The following is a 21,591-nucleotide window of genomic DNA, read 5'->3' on the forward strand; positions in this document are numbered from 1 at the left end:
CTTATGTAACATGACATTCATTAGTCTTGATACACAAAATACAGTTTAAAAAAACTGACAAAACTTACTGTAGGCCTTGTATCTTTTTGTTCAGCATTGGATTGTGTATCTGCTTGGAATAAAGCCACTTTTTGTTTTGATTTAAGAAGTGCAATTGAAAGCTGGAAACTCTGACAGAGCCTAGCTGTTCTGACTGAATGAGTTTTAGCTTTCAAAGTCTTATGGTTTTTATTTACTGTCTTCTTTAGCATCCCAAGACTTGAGATGGAATCTGAACACAAAACCTACTTCGTGAAATAGATTCTTAATAGTATTTATTCAATTTGAGAGAAGTGAGTCTTAAGCACTTCTTTAAACTTCACCTACCCAAATACATAATATCATGTTTATGCTCAGTAAATAATATTAAAGATATTAAATTATTTGTCCATAGTATACCCAGGGAATGCAACAATTAACTTTATGGATTAGGGATACTACTCGCTTACTTCAACACTGGTACACGTGCATGGAGAAACATTTTGAAGTTGATTGGAGCAACTCAAATATTAGTTGAAAAATTAGTCTGGTGAAATAGTCTTTTAAAACACTGTTGCAAATTGTTGTATGATTTATGATTGCATCTTCAGAGGCTTTCATACATTCTCTTGATTCTTAAAAGCAGCCTAAAGGCTGGATAGGGTGTGTGTCACCCCCCTCCCTTGACAGAAGAAGAAAGAGAAATGGAATGGCTAAACTATCATGGGACATGGACTTAATTAGTGTCAGAAATTGTGCTAAAACCCACATCTTCTGGTCATACTTCACTTCTTACTGAATCTGGTGGGCAAAATACATACCATCCACATATGAAAAGAATGCTGTTTTTACATGGCATAAAAATGAGTTTAAATGTGTTGGATCTTGTGGACATCAGGAGCCAAATAATTTTCCACCTTCCCTCATTGTACTTCTAGTATTCAGAAATTATTGGGGGCGAGAAAAGATTGTGCTACCCTGCCTGGTGTGTGTGCTTCTCAAAATTGCAGCCCATATTTCCTCCTCTTTGGTTAATTTCTGGGAACAAGGTTTAAAGGTTTCTGAGAACAGAAATAATTTAAAGGCTCTAAATTCTATTAGAGATTAATTTTAGATAAGGGCCAGAAAGTATTTAGGCACATTAATGGAATTAACTTCATGGAATCAAGTAGATACATATAATGCTTTCTTTACGTGTATTCATTAAAAAACAATGTAGAACACTGAAGCATAGACAATTATTGTTTTGAGAGCTCTGGATAATTAAAGAGCAGTCTCAGTTTATTAGCATAGAAGTCTTTAAATTCATTTTATCTTTGTTACTGTTTATGCTGTATTATAAAATTCTTCTTTCAAAAAAGAGTAAGGGCTATCTTAAGTCACAAGATACTTCAAGAGACCCCTCAGGTGAGAGGCAGTAAGAGAATTAGAGAAAGGAGTTAACTCTAACAAAATCTTTGCATTTTGACAGTACCAATAATCACTCTCTAAGTAATCCTCAGTCTGTAGTATTTGTTACAGCAGCCCAAGCAAACTAATACAATTACATATATATGGATATATAACCTCTTAACTTTTCCCCACCTGTAAGGATATGGGAATCTCTTGAAGTTGTATGTAAAATATTTGTAGAAGCAGGGCTGGCTACATAATTTCTGCATTTCAGTGCAAAATGAAAATATGGGGCCCTTTGTTCAAAAAACATCAAGAAAGTGCTTTTTTTTTAGAAGCTATAGTACCTTTAAGGTACTAAAATATGAAAGTTTTCCTTTTTTCCATGTCTTGTCTTTCAACTTGCCATTTTTAATTCCTCAATAAAGAAAAATGAAAATATTTAAAATTATTAGCCTGCGTTTTACCATTCATATTTGTATTGTGCATTGCAAGTTTTAAAGGCAAATATTTTTTATTAAAAAGCACTTAACTTATATGCAGAATTACCACTTTTGCACAGTTCTTATTTTGTAATTTGTGCATATATATTTTGTTCTTATCAGAACAGTAGAAACACTGCACAAAACTAACTCAACTGATTTTACTTCATTTCTTGATACACATACAGCCTATCAACACTCACTACCTATGGCTTTCTGATGAGTAAAGAGGACTTAAAGGAACTATGGGTTGCCCTGTCTTTTCCTTCTATGTCATCATTTTCAGTGTAGGTGATTGGCTAATTCAGGGAAGCAACAGAAACAGGAAAGGATACAGTAGGGCTCCTTGGTCATTTGTCTTCTTTCTGCATTTGAAGAAAGTTCTGATTTGATTTGAAAGCGTGGCCTCTTGGGGCTGTTGGCACCCTGCCTACTCAGTAGTAGATGTCCATGTTTACCTTGTCCTTGCTTTGAGTCTTGGTGAATGCCCACACATCAGGGGCCCATTGGAATTCTGTGCTCATGGGTATTGTGAATTCTATATGCAGATGGAGTGGCAAGGACAGGGGACATGCATATTTCCCATTTTCCTCTGCTCATATTCCATTATCCCACTGGACTTCTCTTACAAAACACAAATTCAAAGGTGAAATTATTAAGAATTCAAGATGGCAACATCAGAGTATTAAGGCAAGCATGAGAACCTTCTAAGCAAGGGATTCTGTGTGACTGCTCAGGTCACATGCCCATGAAGTCAGCATGTGTAGGGGTTTGTGTGCACTTCTTGCCTGTAGTACTTTTCTGCCAAGATGGTGCAAACCCTTCTTCAGATTTTCGAATGAGTGTCTGACCTCACAAAAAAGATGAGATGATACTGTTCTAGAAGGATTGTGCTTCAGAAAAGAACTTCATCACTCTGCAAGGGAGGTGGTCATTCTTATTTCTGTCCTCTTTCAACAGCCTAAGGAACTGGTACAAGTGGATTTGCTGGTGCCACTCACAATGCATTCACCAAGCCATCAAGTTTGACACTACCCCTCTGAAGGTTTTACTGATTGGGAATATGGGTGTTCCAAGATCATAAAATATCCGAGCTAGAATATCTATCAACTTCATTTTTATATATAAGGAAGAGGGACTCTAGAAAGGAGCTTTTCTGGGGAGCTTGTAACTGCTTAATGCCCTGAGCATTGTCCTTTAGGACTATATATAAAGCTAGGGGAGAAAGGGGCTCTTGGATGGCCAAAGAAGACCTGAGATTCAAATATTTGAAAACAACGCTTTTGGCAAAAGCAGTCGCTGTTCAGTGATGAGTAACATCTTGTGTCACATGCGCCTGGCAAAATAAATTGCCTGCATCCTGCCTCATCACCTCTGTTAGGCATTGATATCATGCAGTGTAAAAATGGGTGTTTTATGCAGGGAAAGGACACTAACATTTGTGTACACCATTCTGGAGTCTTTGCTGCTGGTGGATGCTGTGATAATTACACAAAAATATTCATTCAGTGTGCCAACCATTTCTTTGTAATTGACAGTTTCTGACTCCTGGACTCACTGGAGAATTGTACGCTTGGTGCTGCCCAATAAAAGGCAGACACGGGTGTGTATACATTGCTCTGTCAGGCAGACAACGTTCTGGGATGTTGGAGTCATTCATTACAGCCTTTGCTGCATCATCCCACACAACTCCAGCCAGGATTCAGTGGCATGAAGGATTGTTTTCAAGCTTTTAAAGTAAGATGGGTTGCACTCTGAGATAAAAACTAAGAGTGTTATGAATTCATGGTTCTGGCAATACTTTTCTTAGCCATTTAACAACGTGGAGTGGAGAATTTTTTAAAAGTTTATTAATCAATATTTATAGGTTGAAACAAATTATTTACCTCTTTGATTTTGCCCAATGGAAATTGAAGTGAATTTGAAAAAGACAGTGCAGTAACAGTAGCTGGTAAAATGCAAATGACTTCTGTCTCTAAAACAGAGAAGGCAAGGTTGGGAGTATTCAGAGGTTACTTTTTCCCTCGCAAGCTTCAAACTCAATATGATGTCAGAAACAGTCAACATAATGTATCATTGCTATTCAACAAACAAAACAGTCCCTGTTTACAATAAAAACATATGGTAATTTAGAAGCATCAAAACACATGCTATAAGCCTTCTGGAACTGAAATATTTGTCTAAAGGTTTGGGTGACCAGTTGCATTTTATATGTTTTATCAAACATGCCTTTTCCTGCAATGTCAGAAAATAAAGACAAAGGAGTGCATGCCATCAGTGGCAGGGGAAAAGAAAGGTGACTGACACATTGAAATATTTGATTTCCACACATGCTTTGCTTCTTGCCTTCTATAAAATTTGGGTGAAGGAAAACTCTGAGGTCCTTACAAGTGTCTCATTTTCTGATAAGGGTTTTATTAATTTTTTCTTTTATTACTTGGTTACAATTTCAGTCTCATTTCCTCATTTGCATCTAGCCTGAACCCTCAAAATGCACGCCTGTCATGAACCCCCTTTCCAGGCATGCACTAAGAGTTTGAATTAAAGGCCTAGGTACTACTGTTGGGCATAATTTTTTTCCTTATAGGGCTTGCCACTTCTGCTCTGTTTTTGTCATAAACTGCCAAGTTCCCTTTGAACAAGAAGATGTTTATTCTAGCAGAGTGACTAAGAGCATTCACATTAGAGGCTAGGAGATCTGCACTGACTCCTGCTCTCTTTTCCCCTCCCCGAGCATCAGGGTCTCAGCAGTGAAAGGGTGTTAATATTTCATATTTCATACCTCAAAAGATTTCTATGACCATGACATGAGTTAATATACATCTTTAGCACCATGCTTGCTTCACATTATCGACATTTTTATTGTAGTATTACAAAGAGAAAGCAAGTTTTAATTTTAAAAAAATTTATAAACTGTTTAAAAAGTTTCCCAAAGCTTTCAATTTGTCCTATTCTATATGCCATCGCCTGACTTTATAATCTCAATCTCTCTCTTGCTGTTTCTGAAATTAGCCCATGGCTTCTTTTCCCCCTTAGTATCTTCCTGCCTCTTGTTCTTGTTTCCTCCATATGGAAATCTTCTTTCCTTCTCCTAATACATTACACAGTTTTGTTAAGGCAGTTCAAGATTGGTGACCTTCAATGAGTTTGCACTGGTTGGCCCATTTGACAGTGACTCCTCCTGACTGTTGTGCCCTTAGCCCTTTCTTATGTGACTTGTTGTTTCTTATGTGCTTATGTGTGTTGTAGCTTTCTCTGATGTGCTTATATAGATTATAAGTTTCAAAGGGGTACTATTTTCTACGTCATACCTGTTAAAGCAGTGCCAAATACTATCTATCTATCTATCTATCTATCTACCTATCTATCATCCATCCATCCATGCATATATACACATACATATAGGGTGCTAAATAAATGCTTGTTAAACAAATAAACCGTCATCAGCATGCCTCATCTAGAAGTTAGAATGAAAGAATTTCGATTTGGAAATCTGGTTTTTACTGTGCATTGTTATCCTACTATCTCTCTGCCTCAGTGTTTCCATATATGCCATTTAGAGTGTTTTCAATTATGACCATGTAAAAATGCTTTTGAGGGCATTTCACATTACTTGTTTTTAAATATTTTAATACTAATGTGTAAACACTAAATTGTTGGTGATTTCTCTGCTATCAAACCTCAGATATTACCATCTAGACCGGGGTCGGCAAATATTTTCTGTTAAAAACCAGGGTCAGGTAGTAAATATTTTAGACCTTGATGACCACACACAGTCTTCATTGTCACATACTCTTTTTTAAAAATTTTAGTTTTAACAACCCTAATGACATTCAAACCAGTTTTAGCTTACTGTACAAAAAAAAGGTCTGCAGGCCATGGTATGTGATCACTGATCTAGATCACTGTACTTCAGCTGTTAATGGCTCCATTGCATAGGACTTCCCAGTGCATTCCACCTACTGTACTCTACGCAGTTTTTAAAGAGTGAATTTTCCTTGTGGAAATTATTTAAGAATAGCTGCAAAAATGAAGTATGATCAATAAGGAACTTGAGGAGTGTTCCTCTGGTACCAAGTTCTGTCACTGTCATTGCTGGTTTAACAGCAATCCTGTTAACCCTAACAGTTTGTGACAGCTGGCTAATTCATGGAAGCCCCACCAATTAACCTGTGTGATGTCTCCACAGGCCCAGGATAATTGTGTTTGGACTAAATATTCCAGGTGGAGTCTTGACATGCCTTTACGGACAATTTTAACTCCCTGGGGGAGATTCTAGGCAAGCCACCTGTGGGCTAGACCACAGAATTTTCCTTGGAGGACAACTCAAACGCCATGTTTTTCATAAAGCTTTTCTCACTCCCAAGATCTGTTAATTTTCTGAGCCCCGTGACACCGGATTGTCACTTTCATGCCTTTTAATACCTTTCTGACTTTAATTGTAGCTATTCAAATCCTGTTTATATCCTTTGTGTTACAGCTCATGCAAGAGGGATTATGTTTTTTTCCCTCATGTGTTTCTTAGCACAATGTCTCTTGCATGGTAGTTGTTCAAAAACATTGAACTGAATTCAAAACCTACTGATACCCAGTTAAAAGATTTTCTTTTTTTCCTGAGCCTTCTGTTGCCTTTTAAAGAGACAAAGAACAATCTTACTAAATGATTTAGTGAGAGACTTTTTCCATCAAACAGAGCCTAAGGAGAAATGGCTTCCCCACAGTATATTTTCTAGGAGTCTATTCCCTTGGCAATCCGGTCAGTTTTGATACATTTAACCATTTCTGAGTCAATGATGAATTCCCAAAGTCTAGCACTTAAGTTTTAGTAGTTATTTTTAGTCAAACTGTGTCCAAAAAAGCGGCTTAACAGAGTTTTAAAATTTTCTTAAAATGTCTCCTTCTGATTTGTAACCCACTGAAACTATTCTGAAATCTGTTAGAACTTGAAAGGCCATAATAATCCTCCTGTCTCCCCCTGACCCCCCAGAGGTTTGCTTCAGTTTTCTCCCAGACAACCACGCCTTCAATAGGCTGCCCTCAGCAACACACAAAGGTGGGATTCAATGAAGGTTAGAACTCAGATGGACAAAACAGCTTGAGGCAGAAAGAGCTGCAGGCCTATGGTTTGATATCAGTGACCCCCATGGTCAATCTTTTTCCTTGCTCTCCCTGAGATGTAACGTCAAGCTCTCATCTCAGGCAGTCATCAGCCTGGGGGTGTGGAAGAGTGTCAGTGTAAGCTTAGGGAATTAAAAAAACCCCTAATATCTAGAAATGGCCCTGTTAGTTAAGCTAAGAGTAGAATGGGAGTGCTGGAGAATTGGGTGGGGGGAGATACTCACATGGTGTGGTCTGGAGGTTGCCTGTACAACGAATTATTTGTTTATTTTTAACTATTTTTGGTTGAATAATGAGCATTTCTTTCAGACAGGGTCATACCAGTTCTTAGACAAAAGAATTTAATGGAAGTGCCTCCGATGACAGCATGTATTAACTATTAACTTAAATTTATACCTAAGTAGATCCAAATCATCAAAATTTGAATGGGGGAAGAACTTGAAAACTCAGAAAGGAACCAGAGAAGAAGATGCTAAGAAGGCGGGAGAAGGGAAAAAACAATCATGAAAAATATCGAAGTGTGAAAGTACCTGTCATTGTGTCTGACACATGTAGGAATTTATATATATATGTGTAGACATGTTTTCTCCTGACTATAGATCCCTCCCTGCCCTCCCTTTTCCTAGATAGAGCATTTACTTTAGAAAACTTGCCATTGTATGTTCTTTCTTTGCCCCTTTGAGATGTAAATCTTTTCCCAGCCTCTTTTAAGTTTACAACCCAGGAAAAGTCTTTCTCAAGGATGTGGGAACTCTCTCTCTGAAATGTAAACACAGAAGGAGAGAGCACCCCATCTCCCAGTCTCTGTGGAGGGTAGTATACTAACTTTGGCTACCAACTAGCAAATGAAGATGAACTAATCACAGAGAAAATCATTTGCAAACTCAGGATACATCCCATTGATCAACCTCCCGCCCAGCATCCTCCAATACTTTTCCACTAGCTCACCCAGCACTTAAAACTCTCCCGCCTGGGGGAAGCTTCAGAGCCATGGAGGAGAGCACAGCAACAGGGGTGCAGAGGGCAAAGTGGAGAGATTCCCACACAGAGGACTGGTGCCAACCAGCACTCACCAGCCTGAGAGGCTTGTCTGCTCACCCGCCAGGACAGGCAGGGGCTGAGAGCTGAGGCTCGGGCTTCGGAAGTCAGATCCCAGGGAGAGGACTGGGGTTGGCTGCGTGAACACATCCTGAAGGGGGCTAGTGGAACACAGCTAGACGGTAGGGAGTCTGGGGAAAAGTCTGGAACTGCCTAAGAGGCAAGAGACCATTGTTTCAGGGTGCGCGAGGAGAGGGGATTCAGAGCACTGCCTAGAAGAGCACCAGAGACAGGTGTGAGCAGCGGCTATCAGCGTGGACACCAGAGACGGGCGTGGAACTCTAAGGATGCTGCTGCAGCCACCAAGAAGCCTGTGTGCAAGCACAGGTTACTATCCACACCTACCCTCCTGGGAGCCTAGGCAGCCCACCACTGCCAGGGTCCCGTGATCCAGGGACAACTTCCCTGGGAGAACACACTGGGAACACAGTGCCTAAGGCGGTTGGAACATCACTTGGCCTCTGCTGCTGCAGGCTCACCCCGCATTCCATACCCCTCCCTCCCCCTGGCCTGAGTGAGCCAGAGCCCCCTAATCAGCTGCTGCTTTAACCCTGTCCTGTCTGGGTGAAGAACAGTCGCCCTCAGGCAACCTCCACACAGAGGTGGGGCCAAATCTAAAGCTGAACGCCAGGAGCTGTGTGAACAAAGAAGAGAAAGGGAAATATCTCCCAGCAGCCTCAGGAGCAGAGGATTAAATCTGCACAATCAACTTGATGTACCCTGCATCTGTGGAATACCTGAACAGACAATGAATCATCGCAAATCTGAGGCAGTGGACTTTGGGAGCAAGAGTAGAATTGGGGTTTGCTTTATTTGTCTAATTTGTTTCTAATTTTATGTTTATCTTAGTTTAGTATTTAGAGCTTATTATCACTGGTGGATTTGTTTATTGATTTGGTTGCTCTCTTCTTTTTATATATATATATATTTTTTTCATTTTTCTCTTTTTGTGAGTGTGTATGTGTATGCTTCCTTGTGTGATTTTGTCTCTATAGGTTTGCTTTTACCATTTGTCCTAGGGTTCTGTCTGTCTGGTTTTCTTTAGTATAGTTTTTAGCGCTTGTTATCATTGGTGGATTTGTTTATTGGTTTGGTTGCTCTCTTTTTTTTTAATTACTTTTTAATTTTTTTATGTTAATAATTAAACACATTTTTTTGGTAATTATTTTTTTTCTTTCTATCTTTTTTTAATCTTTTCTCCCTTTTCTTCTGAGCTGTGTGGCTGACAGGGTCTTGATGCTCTGGCCGGGTGTCAGGCCTGAGCCTCTGAGGAGAGAGCTGAGTTCAGGACATTGGTCCACCAGAGAACTCCCAGCCCCATGTAATATCATTCAGTGAGAACTCTCCCAGAGATCTCCATTTCGACACTAAGAACCAGCTGCACTCAATGACCAGCAAGCTCCAGTGCTGCACACCCCATGCCAAACAACTAGCAAGACAGGAACACAACCCCACCCATTAGCAGAGAGGCTACCTAAAATCATAATGAGTTCACATAAACCCCAAAACACACCACCAGACACGGTCCTGCCCACCAGAAAGACAAGATCCAGCCTCATACATCAGAACACAGGCACCAGTCCTCTCCACTAGGAAGCCTACACAAACTGCTGAACCAAACTTAGCCACAAGGGGAAGACACAAAAAACAACAGGAACTACAAACCTGCTGCCTGTGAAAAGGAGACACCAAACACAGTAAGTTAAGCAAAATGAGAAGACAGAAAAACACACAACAGATGAAGGACCAAGGCAAAAACCCACCAACCTAACAAATGAAGAGGAAATAGGCAGTCTACCTGAAAAGAATTCAGAGTAATGATAGTGAAGATGATCCAAAATCTTGGAAACAGAATGGAGAAAATACAATAAATGTTTAACAAGGACGTAAAAGAACTAAAGGGCAAACAAACAATGATGAAAAACAAAATAAATGAAATTAAAAATTCTCTAGAAGGAATCAATAGCAGAATAACTGAAGCAGAAGAACAGATAAGTTACCTCGAAGATAAAATACTGGAAGTAACTACCTCAGAGCAGAATAAAGAAAAACGAATGAAAAGAATTGAGGACAGTCACAGAGGCCTCTGGGACAACATTAAACACACCAACATTCAAATTCCAGGGGTCGCAAAAGAAGAGAAAAAAAGGGACTGAGAAAATATTTGAAGGGATTATAGTTGAAAACTTCCTTAACATGGGAAAGGAAATAGTCAATCAAGTCTCGGAAGTGCAGAGTCCCGTACAGGATAAATCCAAGGAGAAACACACCAAGAAACATATTAATCAAACTATCAAAAATTAAATACAGGGGCTTCCCTGGTGGCGCAGTGGTTGAGAGTCCGCCTGCCGATGCAGGGAACACGGGTTCGTGCCCCAGTCCGGGAAGATCCCACATGCCGCAGAGCGGCTAGGCCCGTGAGCCATGGCTGCTGAGCCTGCGCGTCCGGAGCTTGTGCTCCGCAGCGGGAGAGGCCACAGCAGTGAGAGGCCCGCATACCGCCAAAAAAAAAAAAAAAAAAAAACTTAAAAAAAAAAAAAATTAAATACAAAGAAAAGTGTTAAAAGCAGCAAGGGAAAAGCAACAAATAACATACAAGGGAAACCCCATAAGTTTCAGCATATCTTTCAGCAGAAACTCTGCAAGCCAGAGGGGAATGGCAGGACATCTTTAAAGTGATGATAACATAAAATCTACAACCAAGATTACTCTACCCAGCAAGGATCTCATTCAGATTAGACAGAGAAATTAAAACCTTTACAGACAAGCAAAAGCTAAGAGAATTCAGCACCACCAAACCAGCTTTACAACAAATGCTAAAGGAACTTCTCTAGGCAGGAAACACAAGAGAAGGAAAAGACCTACAAAAACAAACCCAAAACAATTAAGAAATGGTAATAGGAACATACATACCGATAATTACCTTAAATGTAAATGGATTAAATGCTCCAACCAAAAGAAACAGACTGGCTGAAAGGATACAAAAACAGGACCCGTATATATGCTATCCACAAGAGACCCACTTCAGACCTAGGGACACATACAGACTGAAACTGAGGGGATGGAAAAAGATATTCCATGCAAATGGAAATCAAAACAAAGCTGGACTAGAAATCTCATATCAGACAAAATAGACTTTAAAATAAAGACTATTAGAAGAGACAAAGAAGGACACTACATAATGATCAAGGGATTGATCCAAGAAGAAGATACAAAATTGCAAATATTTATGCATCCAACATAGCAGCACCTCAGTACATAGGCAAATACTAACAGCCATAAAAGGGGAAATTGACAGTAACACAATAATATTAGGGACTTTAACATCCCGCTTTCACCAATGGACAGATCATCCAAAATGAAAATAAATAAGGAAATGCAAGCTTTAAATGACACAGTAAACAAGATGGACTTGATTGATTTTTATAGTACTTTCCATCCAAAAACAACAAAATACACATTCTCCTCAAGTGCTCATGGAATATTCTCCAGGATAGACCGTATCGTGGGTCACAAATCAAACTTTGGTAAATTTAAGAAAACTGAAATCGAATCAAGTATCTTTTCTGACCACAACCCTATGAGACTAGATATCAATTACAGGAAAAAAAACTAAAAAATACAAACACATGGAGGCTAAACAATACACTACTAAATAACCAAGAGATCATTGAAGAAATCAAAGAGGAAATCAAAAAATACCTAGAAACAAATGGCTATGAAAACACAATGACCCAAAACCTATGTGATGCAGCAAAAGCAGTTCTAAGAGGGAAGTTTATAGCAATACAATCCTACTTCAAGAAACAAGAAAAATCTCAAATAACAACCTAAACTTACACCTAAAGCAATTAGAAAAGAAGAACAAAAAGACACCTAACTTATCAGAAGGAAAGAAATCATAAAAATCAGATTAGAAATAAATGAAAAAAAATTAAGGAAATGATAGCAAAGATCAATAAAACTAAAAGCTGGTCCTTTGAGAAGATAAACAAAATTGAAGAACCATTAGCCAGCCTCATCAAGAAAAAAAGGAAAAAGACTCAAGTCAATAGAATTAGAAATGAAAAAGGAGAAGTAACAACTGACACTGCAGAAATACAAAGGATCATGAGAGAATGCTACAAGCAACTATAAACCAATAAAATGGACAAATCCTTAGAAAAGCACAGCCTTCCAAGACTAAACCAGGAGGAAATAGAAGATATAAACAGACAAATCACAAGCACTGAAATTGAAACTTTGATTAAAAATCTTCCAACAAACAAAAGCCCAGGACCAGATGGCTTCACAGGTGCATTCTATGAAACATTTAGAGAAGAGCTAACACCTATCCTTCTCAAACTCTTCCAAAATATAGCAGAGGGAGAAACACTCCCAAACTCATTCTATAAGGCTACCATCATGCTGATACCAAAACCAGACAAAAATGTTACGAAAGAGGAAAACTGTAGGCCAATATCACTGATGAACATAGATGCAAAAATCCTCAACAAAATACTAGCAAACAGAATCCAGCAGCACATTAAAAGGATCATACACCATGATCAAGTGGGGTTTATCCCAGGAATACAAGGATTCTTCAATATACGCAAATCAATCAATGTGATACACCATATTAACAAATTGAAGGAGAAAAACCATATGATTATCTCAATAGATGCAGAAAAAGCTTTCGACAGAACTCAACACCAATTTAGGATAAAAACCCTCCAGAAAGTAGGCATAGAGGGAACTTATCTCAACATAACAAAGGCCATATATGACAAACCCACAGCCAACATCGTTCTCAGTGTTGAAAAACCGAAACCATTTCCACTAAGATTAGGAACAAGACAAGGTTGTCCACTCTCACCACTATTATTCAACATAGTTTTGAAAGTTTTAGGCACAGCAATCAGAGAAGAAAAAGAAATAAAAGGAATCCAAATCAGAAAAGAAGAAGTAAAGCTGTCACTCTTTACAGATGACATGATACGATGCGTAGAGAATCCTAAAGTTGCCACCAGAAAACTACTAGAGCTAATCAATGAATTAGGTAAAAGTAGCAGGATACAAAATTAATGCACAGAAATCGCTTGCATTCCTATACACTAATGATGAAAAATCTGAAAGAGAAATTAAGGAAACACTCCCATTTACTCTTGCAACAAAAAGAATAAAATACCTAGGAATAAACCTACCTAAGGACACAAAATACCTGTATGCAGAAAACTATAAGACTCTGATAAAAGAAATTAAAGATGAAACAAACAGATGGAGAGATATACCATGTTCTTGGATTGGAATAATCAACTGTGAAGATGACTATACTACCCAAAGCAATCTAAAGATTCAATGCAATCCCTTTCAAATTACCAATGGTGTTTTTCATAGAACTCGAACAAAAAATTTCACAATGTGTATGGAAACACAAAAGACCCCGAATAGCCAAAGCAATCTTCAGAAAGAAAATGGAGCTGGAAGAATCAGGCTCCCTGTCTTCAGACTATACTACAAAGCTATAGTAATCAACATAATATGGTACTGGCACAAAAACAGAAATATAGATCAATGGAACAGGACAGAAAGCCCAGAGATAAAACCACGCACGTATGGTCACCTAATCTTTGATAAAGGAGGCAAGAATATACAGTGGAGAAAAGACAGCCTCTTCCTTAAGTGGTGCTGGGAAAACTGGACAGCTACACTTAAAAAAATGAAATTAGAACCCTCCCTAACACCATACACAAAAATAAACTCAAAATGGATTGAAGACCTAAATTTAAGGTCAGACACTAGAAAACTCTTAGAGGAAAACATAGGCAGAACACTCTATGACATAAATCACAGCAAGATCCTTTTTGACCCACCTTGTAGAAAAAGGGAAATAAAGACAAAAATAAACAAATGGGACCAAATGAAACTTAAAAGCTTTTGCACAGCAAAGGAAACCATAAACAAGACGAAAAGACAACCCCCAGAATGGGAGGAAATATTTGCAAACGAAGCAACTGACAAAGGATCAGTCTCCAAATATCCAAGCAGCACAAGCAGCTCAATATCCAAAAAACAAGCAACCCTATTCAAAAATGGGCAGAAGACCTACACAGACATTTCTCCTAAGAAGATATACAGATGGCCAACAAGCACATGAAAGGATGCTCAACATCACTAATCATCAGAGAAATGCAAATCAAAAGTACAATGAGGTATCACCTCACACCAGTCAGAGTGGCCATTATCAAAAAGTCCACAAACAATAAATGCTGGAGAGGGTGTGGAGAAAAGGGAACCCTCTTGCACTGTTGGTGGGAATGTAAATTGATACAGCCACTATGGAGAACAGTATGGAGGTTCCTTAAAAAACTACAAATAGAACTACCATACGACCCAGCAATCCCACTACTCGGCATAGAAAGAGAAGAATACCATGTGCTAACACATATATATGGAATCTAAAGAAAAAAAAAAAGGGTTCTGAAGAATCTAGGGGCATGACAGGAATAAAGACACAGTCGTAGACAGTTGGCTTGAGGACACGGGGAGGGGGAAGGGTAAGCCGGGACAAAGTGAGAGAGTGGCATGGACATATATACACTACCAAATGTAAAATAGATAGCTAGTGGGAAGCAGCCGCATAGCACAAGGAGATCAGCTCGGTGCTTTGTGACCACCTAGAGGGGTGGGATAGGGAGGGTGGGAGGGAGGGAGATGCAAGGGGGAAGAGATATGGGGACATATGTATATGTATAGCTGATTTACTTTGTGATACAGCAGAAATAACACACCATTGTAAAGCAATTATACTCTAATAAAGATGTTAAAAAAGAAAATCTCCCGCCTTTTGTATCGGCAGAGCTGAGTATCCACATCTGATGTATGTTCTGTCCTCTATTGTTGGTGACAGTATTGGAATAAAAATCTACTTTTGTCTGCTCATCTGGTCCTGTTTGATTTTTCTTTAACAGTCACCGTATCACCTGTCAATATATATGTGTTAAGAGTGATTTCACATCATGGAAAAAGTAGGATGCTGCTTTATTGCAACAAGTTTTTAGAAACAAATCTCATTTTGGAGAAATGACAACCTTTATATTGTATTTAAATTAAACTTGCATGCGGGTGGGAGGTATAGGTGTTTGTGTGTGTGAATGTGTATGCATTTCTAAGTAGGACCTGAGTGCTAGAAAAATCTTTGTGGAAAATTATTAAATTGTGGACTTTTTTCCCCTTTGGAGTCAGTTTGCCACATTCATTCTTTCTCTCTCTGTTCTGAGAACGTATTCCAGAGAAGTCAGTTCTGTTCTAACATGAGAGCACCTAGTAACAGCCACTTGACCTTCCCAAGGAGACAGATATCTTTCTCCTGGGCCTATCTGTCATAATAGGTAAAGAGAAAGCTGGCTTAATCAAAGGCTTTCTCACCAAACTGGAATATGATCTGACTGCTTGGAGAGGCTTCTGTGCAAGCAGGCAACAGCTTTCCTAACTTTCAACCGTAAAGGAGGAGGAAAAAAATATGCCACTGAAGACTCATGCCTTGAAATGGCTTTGGAGATCACAGCCAAGTCTTCCTATAAATGAAGTACTTTCCTGGTGTATTTACTAACAATAGTTTGTGGGGGCATAGAGAGAAGGATAGAAATGTCTGAATAAAGTTGCTGCCCTAGCAAATAAAGAAGGGAGAGAGAGCAAGTTCTTACTTGACCAGCTGGAAGATAAGTTTTTTTGTTGGTGGTCATCCAAAGAAAGTAAAAATTTTCCATCTGACGTGTGAAACGTATTTTCTTTAGCTTTTGCTTTCCCTGTGATAAACCAGCGAATGTCCCCAAACTGCTCACTTGTACTACGGGGATTAAATATTGATTTTAACCTTGTAAGTGAGGTAGAATGTGAAGCTGGCTGATGGATCCCCTAGGGGAAGACACTGTGTTTTAGGTCTTTCCTTCTACAGAAAACTTAGAGAAACGTTGCTCCATTTGAAAGAATGAAAGTAGACAGACAAGGAAGACAGTCTTTTTCTTAAACAAATTAATATTAACAGCCTGCCTATGGTGTGATGGGTACAAAGGGAGGAAGAAAAAACGTGGAGTATACCCTGCCTTTTTGTGCATAGTGTCCAAAGTGCTGTTTGCATAAGTGACAATGGATATACTTCAGAATTGTAATGTGCAGTGCAGCATGGATTATGTGAGTGAATTCTTCCTGTCAGCTGGACCATTTTATATCTTGGGTTCATTGTTAAGTCAGTTCACTTGTGGTCCGTTTCCTCTGTAATTTGGTTTAAAGTTGAGGGCAAAGATAAAATCAGCTTAGAGAGGAAGTTGACAGTCTGGTAAATAGCTGTGGCTTTTCTCTTTTAGGAAATAGAAGAGATACCGAGGATCAAAGCAGTGAATAATGTTTCTTTAGGAAATAAGTTTTCTGCTGTTATGTCAGATGGCCTTGAATATTCAAAATTGCCAACCAAATAGGCTGACCTCTCTCTCACAGGATTGACCTCTCTACCTGCCTGAGGTTCTTGGCAGCAGAACACAAATTTCTCCAGGATGGGTGGCAGCAAGTCTTGGTGGGTGGAGGGAGGCCAGTGTGCACTGCTCTTTGTGTTTCTGTTTGTAGAAATCCCAGGGGGATCTTGTCTCCTTTCATGGAAAATCTGTCTTATGAGGGGAGATGAACAGAGTAGAAAACATAAAACTTTACCTGTTGATGAGGTGGTATATGGATAGAAAGGGCAAAAGACTGGTTCTTGTGTATTTTTTTAAAATTAAATTGCATGATGCTCTTTGCTGGACCTCATTATTATTCCAGTAGTTGCCTTATTTTACTTTTTATTTTTACATTTTTTTGCATAGAATAACTTACTGTTTAATTTTTTAAAGTCCTCCTCTTACATAATGTCAATCCCAACTAGTTTGGTTCTATTAGTGAGTCAACTGATTAATATATTGATATTTAAAAAAATTATTGAGAAGGCTATATGCCAGCCATTGTGCTAGGTACTGTCAGATAAGAACCCAGGTGACTTTTCTACACTAAATTCTTGTACTTTTTAAGATTCAGCCATAAACATGTGATTGTAAGTTTTTATTTTGTTTTCAGTTGTACTGTATATACTGTATGGTTTTTGAACTAAATTTTAATTTCTGAGAAGCAGTTAATGTTTAATACTTATGTTAAATTTCCTATAGTACCTAAAACATGGTAAAGCATAAAGTAGATACTCAGTTAATTTCTTTCGACTCTCCCCCTTTGGTCAAGTTTTGAGTGTTCTTTATATATTGAGTTACAATGACTGTTTCTGCATCTCCAGACTACGTTTTTTCATTGCTGTCTCTTCCCTTTCAACCTGAGCTTTGATCATAACTTTATATGGGAAAGATATCAAATCAGACCTACCTGGAGAACTGGGAATTTTGAGAAAGCCCGGGAGATAAATATGTCAGAGAAAAATACCTGAGGCAGATCTGAGCAACATCAGGAGAGATGGAGCACAAAAGAGGTAGTACAGGCACATGGACAGTATCATCTTCAGCTCCATGTCCTCCTTCTGTACCCCATCTTAATAAGTGGCAATCCTGGAATCATTCTTTGATTCTTCTCATTCACTCTCACTCAATGGTCAACAATTTATCAAATCCTGTTAATACTACTTCCTGCATCATATATCCCCAACCGAACCACTGAATACAACCACACTGGTTCAAACCACCATTTCTCAACTGGATTTTCACAATAGTCTCCTCACTGCTCTTCATGTTTCCATACTTGCTTCCTTCCCCACACGACAGCCAGTTGACTTTTAAAAATATAAACCTTTTATGTCACTTCTGTGTTCAAACCTGTCTTTTGAGAGAAGATCACAGTAAAAATAAGACTCTCAGTCTAAGCACGAAGCTTGTTCTACAAAGTCCTACATGAACTGACCCTTTACCAAATAATTGTCTTCGGACCTTTTTTTTTCTTAAACATCTTTATTAGACTATAATTGCTTTATAATGGTGTGTAAGTGTCTGCTTTATAACAAAGTGAATCAGCTATATATATATATACGTATATCCCCATATCTCTTCTCTCTTGCATATCCCTCCCTATCCCACCCCTCTAGCTGGTCACAAAGCACCGAGCTGATCTCCCTGTGCTATGCGGCTGCTTCCCAATAGCTATCTGTTTTACATTTGGTAGTGTATGTATGTCCATGCCACTTTCTCACTTTGTCCCAGCTTACTCTTCCCCCTCCCCGTGTCCTCAAGTCCATTCTCTAGTAGGTCTGCGTTTTGACCATTTTTCCATTTCTTCTGCTCCAGACACATTGTTTTCCTGCAGTTTCTTGAGCACACTGATCTTATTCACACACCCGGGCTTTTGTGCTTGCTATTTCCTCTGCTCCAAATGTTTACCCCAAGGTTTTTAAATGACTCTATCTCTCACTTCATTTAGTTCTCTGCTGGAATTTTACCTCCTCTCATAGACCTTGCTTATTCACATATTTGATTACAGTCCTAATCATTCTCTTTACCCTGCTGCTTTTAAATTTTATTTGCAACACTTATCATTACCTGAGATTATATTCTTTATTTGTTTACTTAGGTTTTTTTTTCTATCAGAATGTAAACTAAATGAAGGTGGAGGGTATTTTTCCACCCTGTGAATAATGCTGGCACATAGTAGGTACAAAATAAGATTTACTGAATGAATTAATAAGAGAAGTAATGAATGCTACAGCTATTTCTGGGGGTAGGTGTTCAGTGCTGGTACAATGGCCTTGATTTTCTCCATGCCATTTCTGTTTGTGGAACTTGACCTGGTGTTAATGATTTGTTAAAGAGTCAGTCTCTTCTTTGGGTCATCCCTGGATTAGGCATGGGGGCCACAAACTATGCAGAGCAGGACAAAAATAAAGAAAATGCTAAATCACAAGGTAGAATGTCATAGAAGTATAGCCAAAACAGTCTTAATTGTCTCAGTTTGTAAGTGACAAAATTAGGGTCCACAAAGAATAATAGCTGAAAGTGCTTGCATGTTCTTGGGGGTTTGTCCAGGATTTATATGTATATTAAATAATTTGATCTTTACTTCTATGATGTAGGTATTATTAAGTTTTCCACTTTATGGGTGAGGAACAAAGGTTCAGGCACAGATGTCCAATGTCCCCCAGCTATCAGTAAAGGTAGATTCAAATCCAGGTTTCGTAATGACCACTTAAGTAATGTTTAATGTTTTTGTTCCCTGGGGACAAAATATTTTAGTCTAAAGAAATGGTTTTGTAGACAAATCCCAATCAGCTCCACTAATTACTATCTGATTATATCACTTATATTCTAAGAACTTTTAGTTTTAACCTTAGTTTTAATGTCTGTACAGTAGGCATTATACTGTCCATTTCATATCATTGAGAGAAGTGAGGAATCATGTATTAAGTGCTCAGCACACTGCCTGGCTGTGTGCTGGGCACTTAATTAAACACTAAATAAAATATTAACTATTTTCACCTAACCCTTTGGTCCCATTTATGGATATTACATTATCACAGTTACCTTTTTCCTAGAAAAAACATTTTACAGACATCTGGAAATCAGGGGACTGTAGAGTCATCTTACCCTTATTACTCGGTGGAATATAAGCATGATTTTTTAAAACTAAATTTCAAGTTTGTTTCTTAAAAAGTGCTATGGTAGTTAATGGAAGATACATTTCACCAGTTTCGGCACAAGCCAGCTCTCCAACTGGAATAAAAAGTCCAGTGAATCATTCAGCACACTATATTTTCAATATAACCACTGAAGAGAAATGGAAGCTTGTCATTTTCCTTTTAAAGCCATGCACATTGCTGAGTTTTCCATTGGCTTGCTGTGTATACATAACTTTTAAAATGAAAATACTATTCATGTGCAAAGGATGATCAAGGTAGACTGCAGCAGATTGTCACTGCAGTAGTTTGGGATGTCAGTAATTCTTAAGCTAAAAGGATTCATGATTCAAGAGGATGCCTCTAATTTTACATTTGTTGTCATCTTTCATTTGTTTTCCTGTTTTGGAACCATTTACGAACTGTGCTTATCAGACTGCTTTTGATTCCTATGGAGGAATGGTCTCTCTTAAAATTTGTGATCCAAAAGGAAGATAGAAAGCATTTGTATTTTGATTTCAAAGTATTTAAAAGATTTGATTGTTTATATACTATGGCCTTTTGTATTTCATTATTGTAGGCAGCACACAGAGAAGACTACTTTGTGCATTTTTTTCTGAGAGTCTTGATCAATGAAGCAAGCTTAAAGTACTTTTCCACAAGAAATAATCACATGTAATTAATATAAAGAAATCAGTTGGGTCTATTCATTTTTCTCTCCTTTTTACAAGAATATATTTGACCTTGGAAGTAAAAACAAGAAGTTTCAGTGATGTTACTTCACATGGCAGAATCTCTCAACTATATTTGGGGTATGAGTAGATGTGTCTTTGGTAGCTACTGTAACTATCACGCCCTTTGGGTACCCCACAAGCATGTTGGAGTTGGACTTTTCAACCAGAGAACAGTGGTATGATCCTTAGATGCATAGTCCTAGAATATTATCCTTTGACTGATTTCTGAACTTTATAAAGTTGAAGACACCCTAAATAGACTATTGAAAGTATTTATGCACAATAAAAATGCAGATGAATTTTTTTATCAGCTTGCTTGAAATGATTGGAAACTACCATCAATAGGTCAATTGATTATATCTGAAATCCTCAAGGTAAAAAATTCCACTTGGAAAGGGACCAATACACCTGTCTGTTTGCCAGAGTCCGGTGAAAACATGGACCAAAGGAGGGAAATGCACTTTCAAACTCCTGGACAGTAAGAAACATCATGGCCTTGTTGGGTGGGATGGGTGGGGGAGGGAAGTCCCAGAGGGAGGGGATGTGTATAGGCATATGGCTGATTCACTTCACTGTTCAGCAGAGACTAACACAACATTGTAATGCAATTATTCTCCAATTTAAAAAAAATCAAGTACAAATTGGACATTCTAGAAACTGTAAAGGACAAGAAGAATAAAGAGGTATAGTGATGTGATACAAATAATAAATTTCAGTGGGGGAAGCAAAGGACTGTTTTTTAAACTGGCATTTGTGGATTGGTCTTGCCAACACTTCCAAGCAGACTTAGAAGAGAAAAGAAAAAAATCATCACTTATGTGATTCTTTTGACTGGTGCTTTCTAAAGTTCTTGGGAGGTAGATCACACTGGGAAATTGAATCAATTCACTAGCTCTCAAAACATAGAATTCTTCATTACTCAACTGTGCTGAGCTGGGCTCTAATTCTTATTCCCATGAAAATACCTTGGCTTGGGAGAAGACATCTGTGTCACTAAGGTAGCAAGGTGTACCATCCAATGAATTCAGGGCTCTCTTTCATCAGTGTGTAGCACTGAGGGTAAATTATAATAATTAAGATTTGGCCCTTAACGGAAGGCAATCTGCAAGCAGATCTGAAATGAAAACTCTTGAAATCT

This window comes from Aethalodelphis obliquidens, unplaced genomic scaffold, assembly GCF_003676395.1.
Source record: "Aethalodelphis obliquidens isolate GAN/ISIS:26980383/991018 unplaced genomic scaffold, ASM367639v1 scaffold12, whole genome shotgun sequence".
In the NCBI taxonomy this organism is placed as follows: Eukaryota; Metazoa; Chordata; class Mammalia; order Artiodactyla; family Delphinidae; genus Aethalodelphis; species Aethalodelphis obliquidens.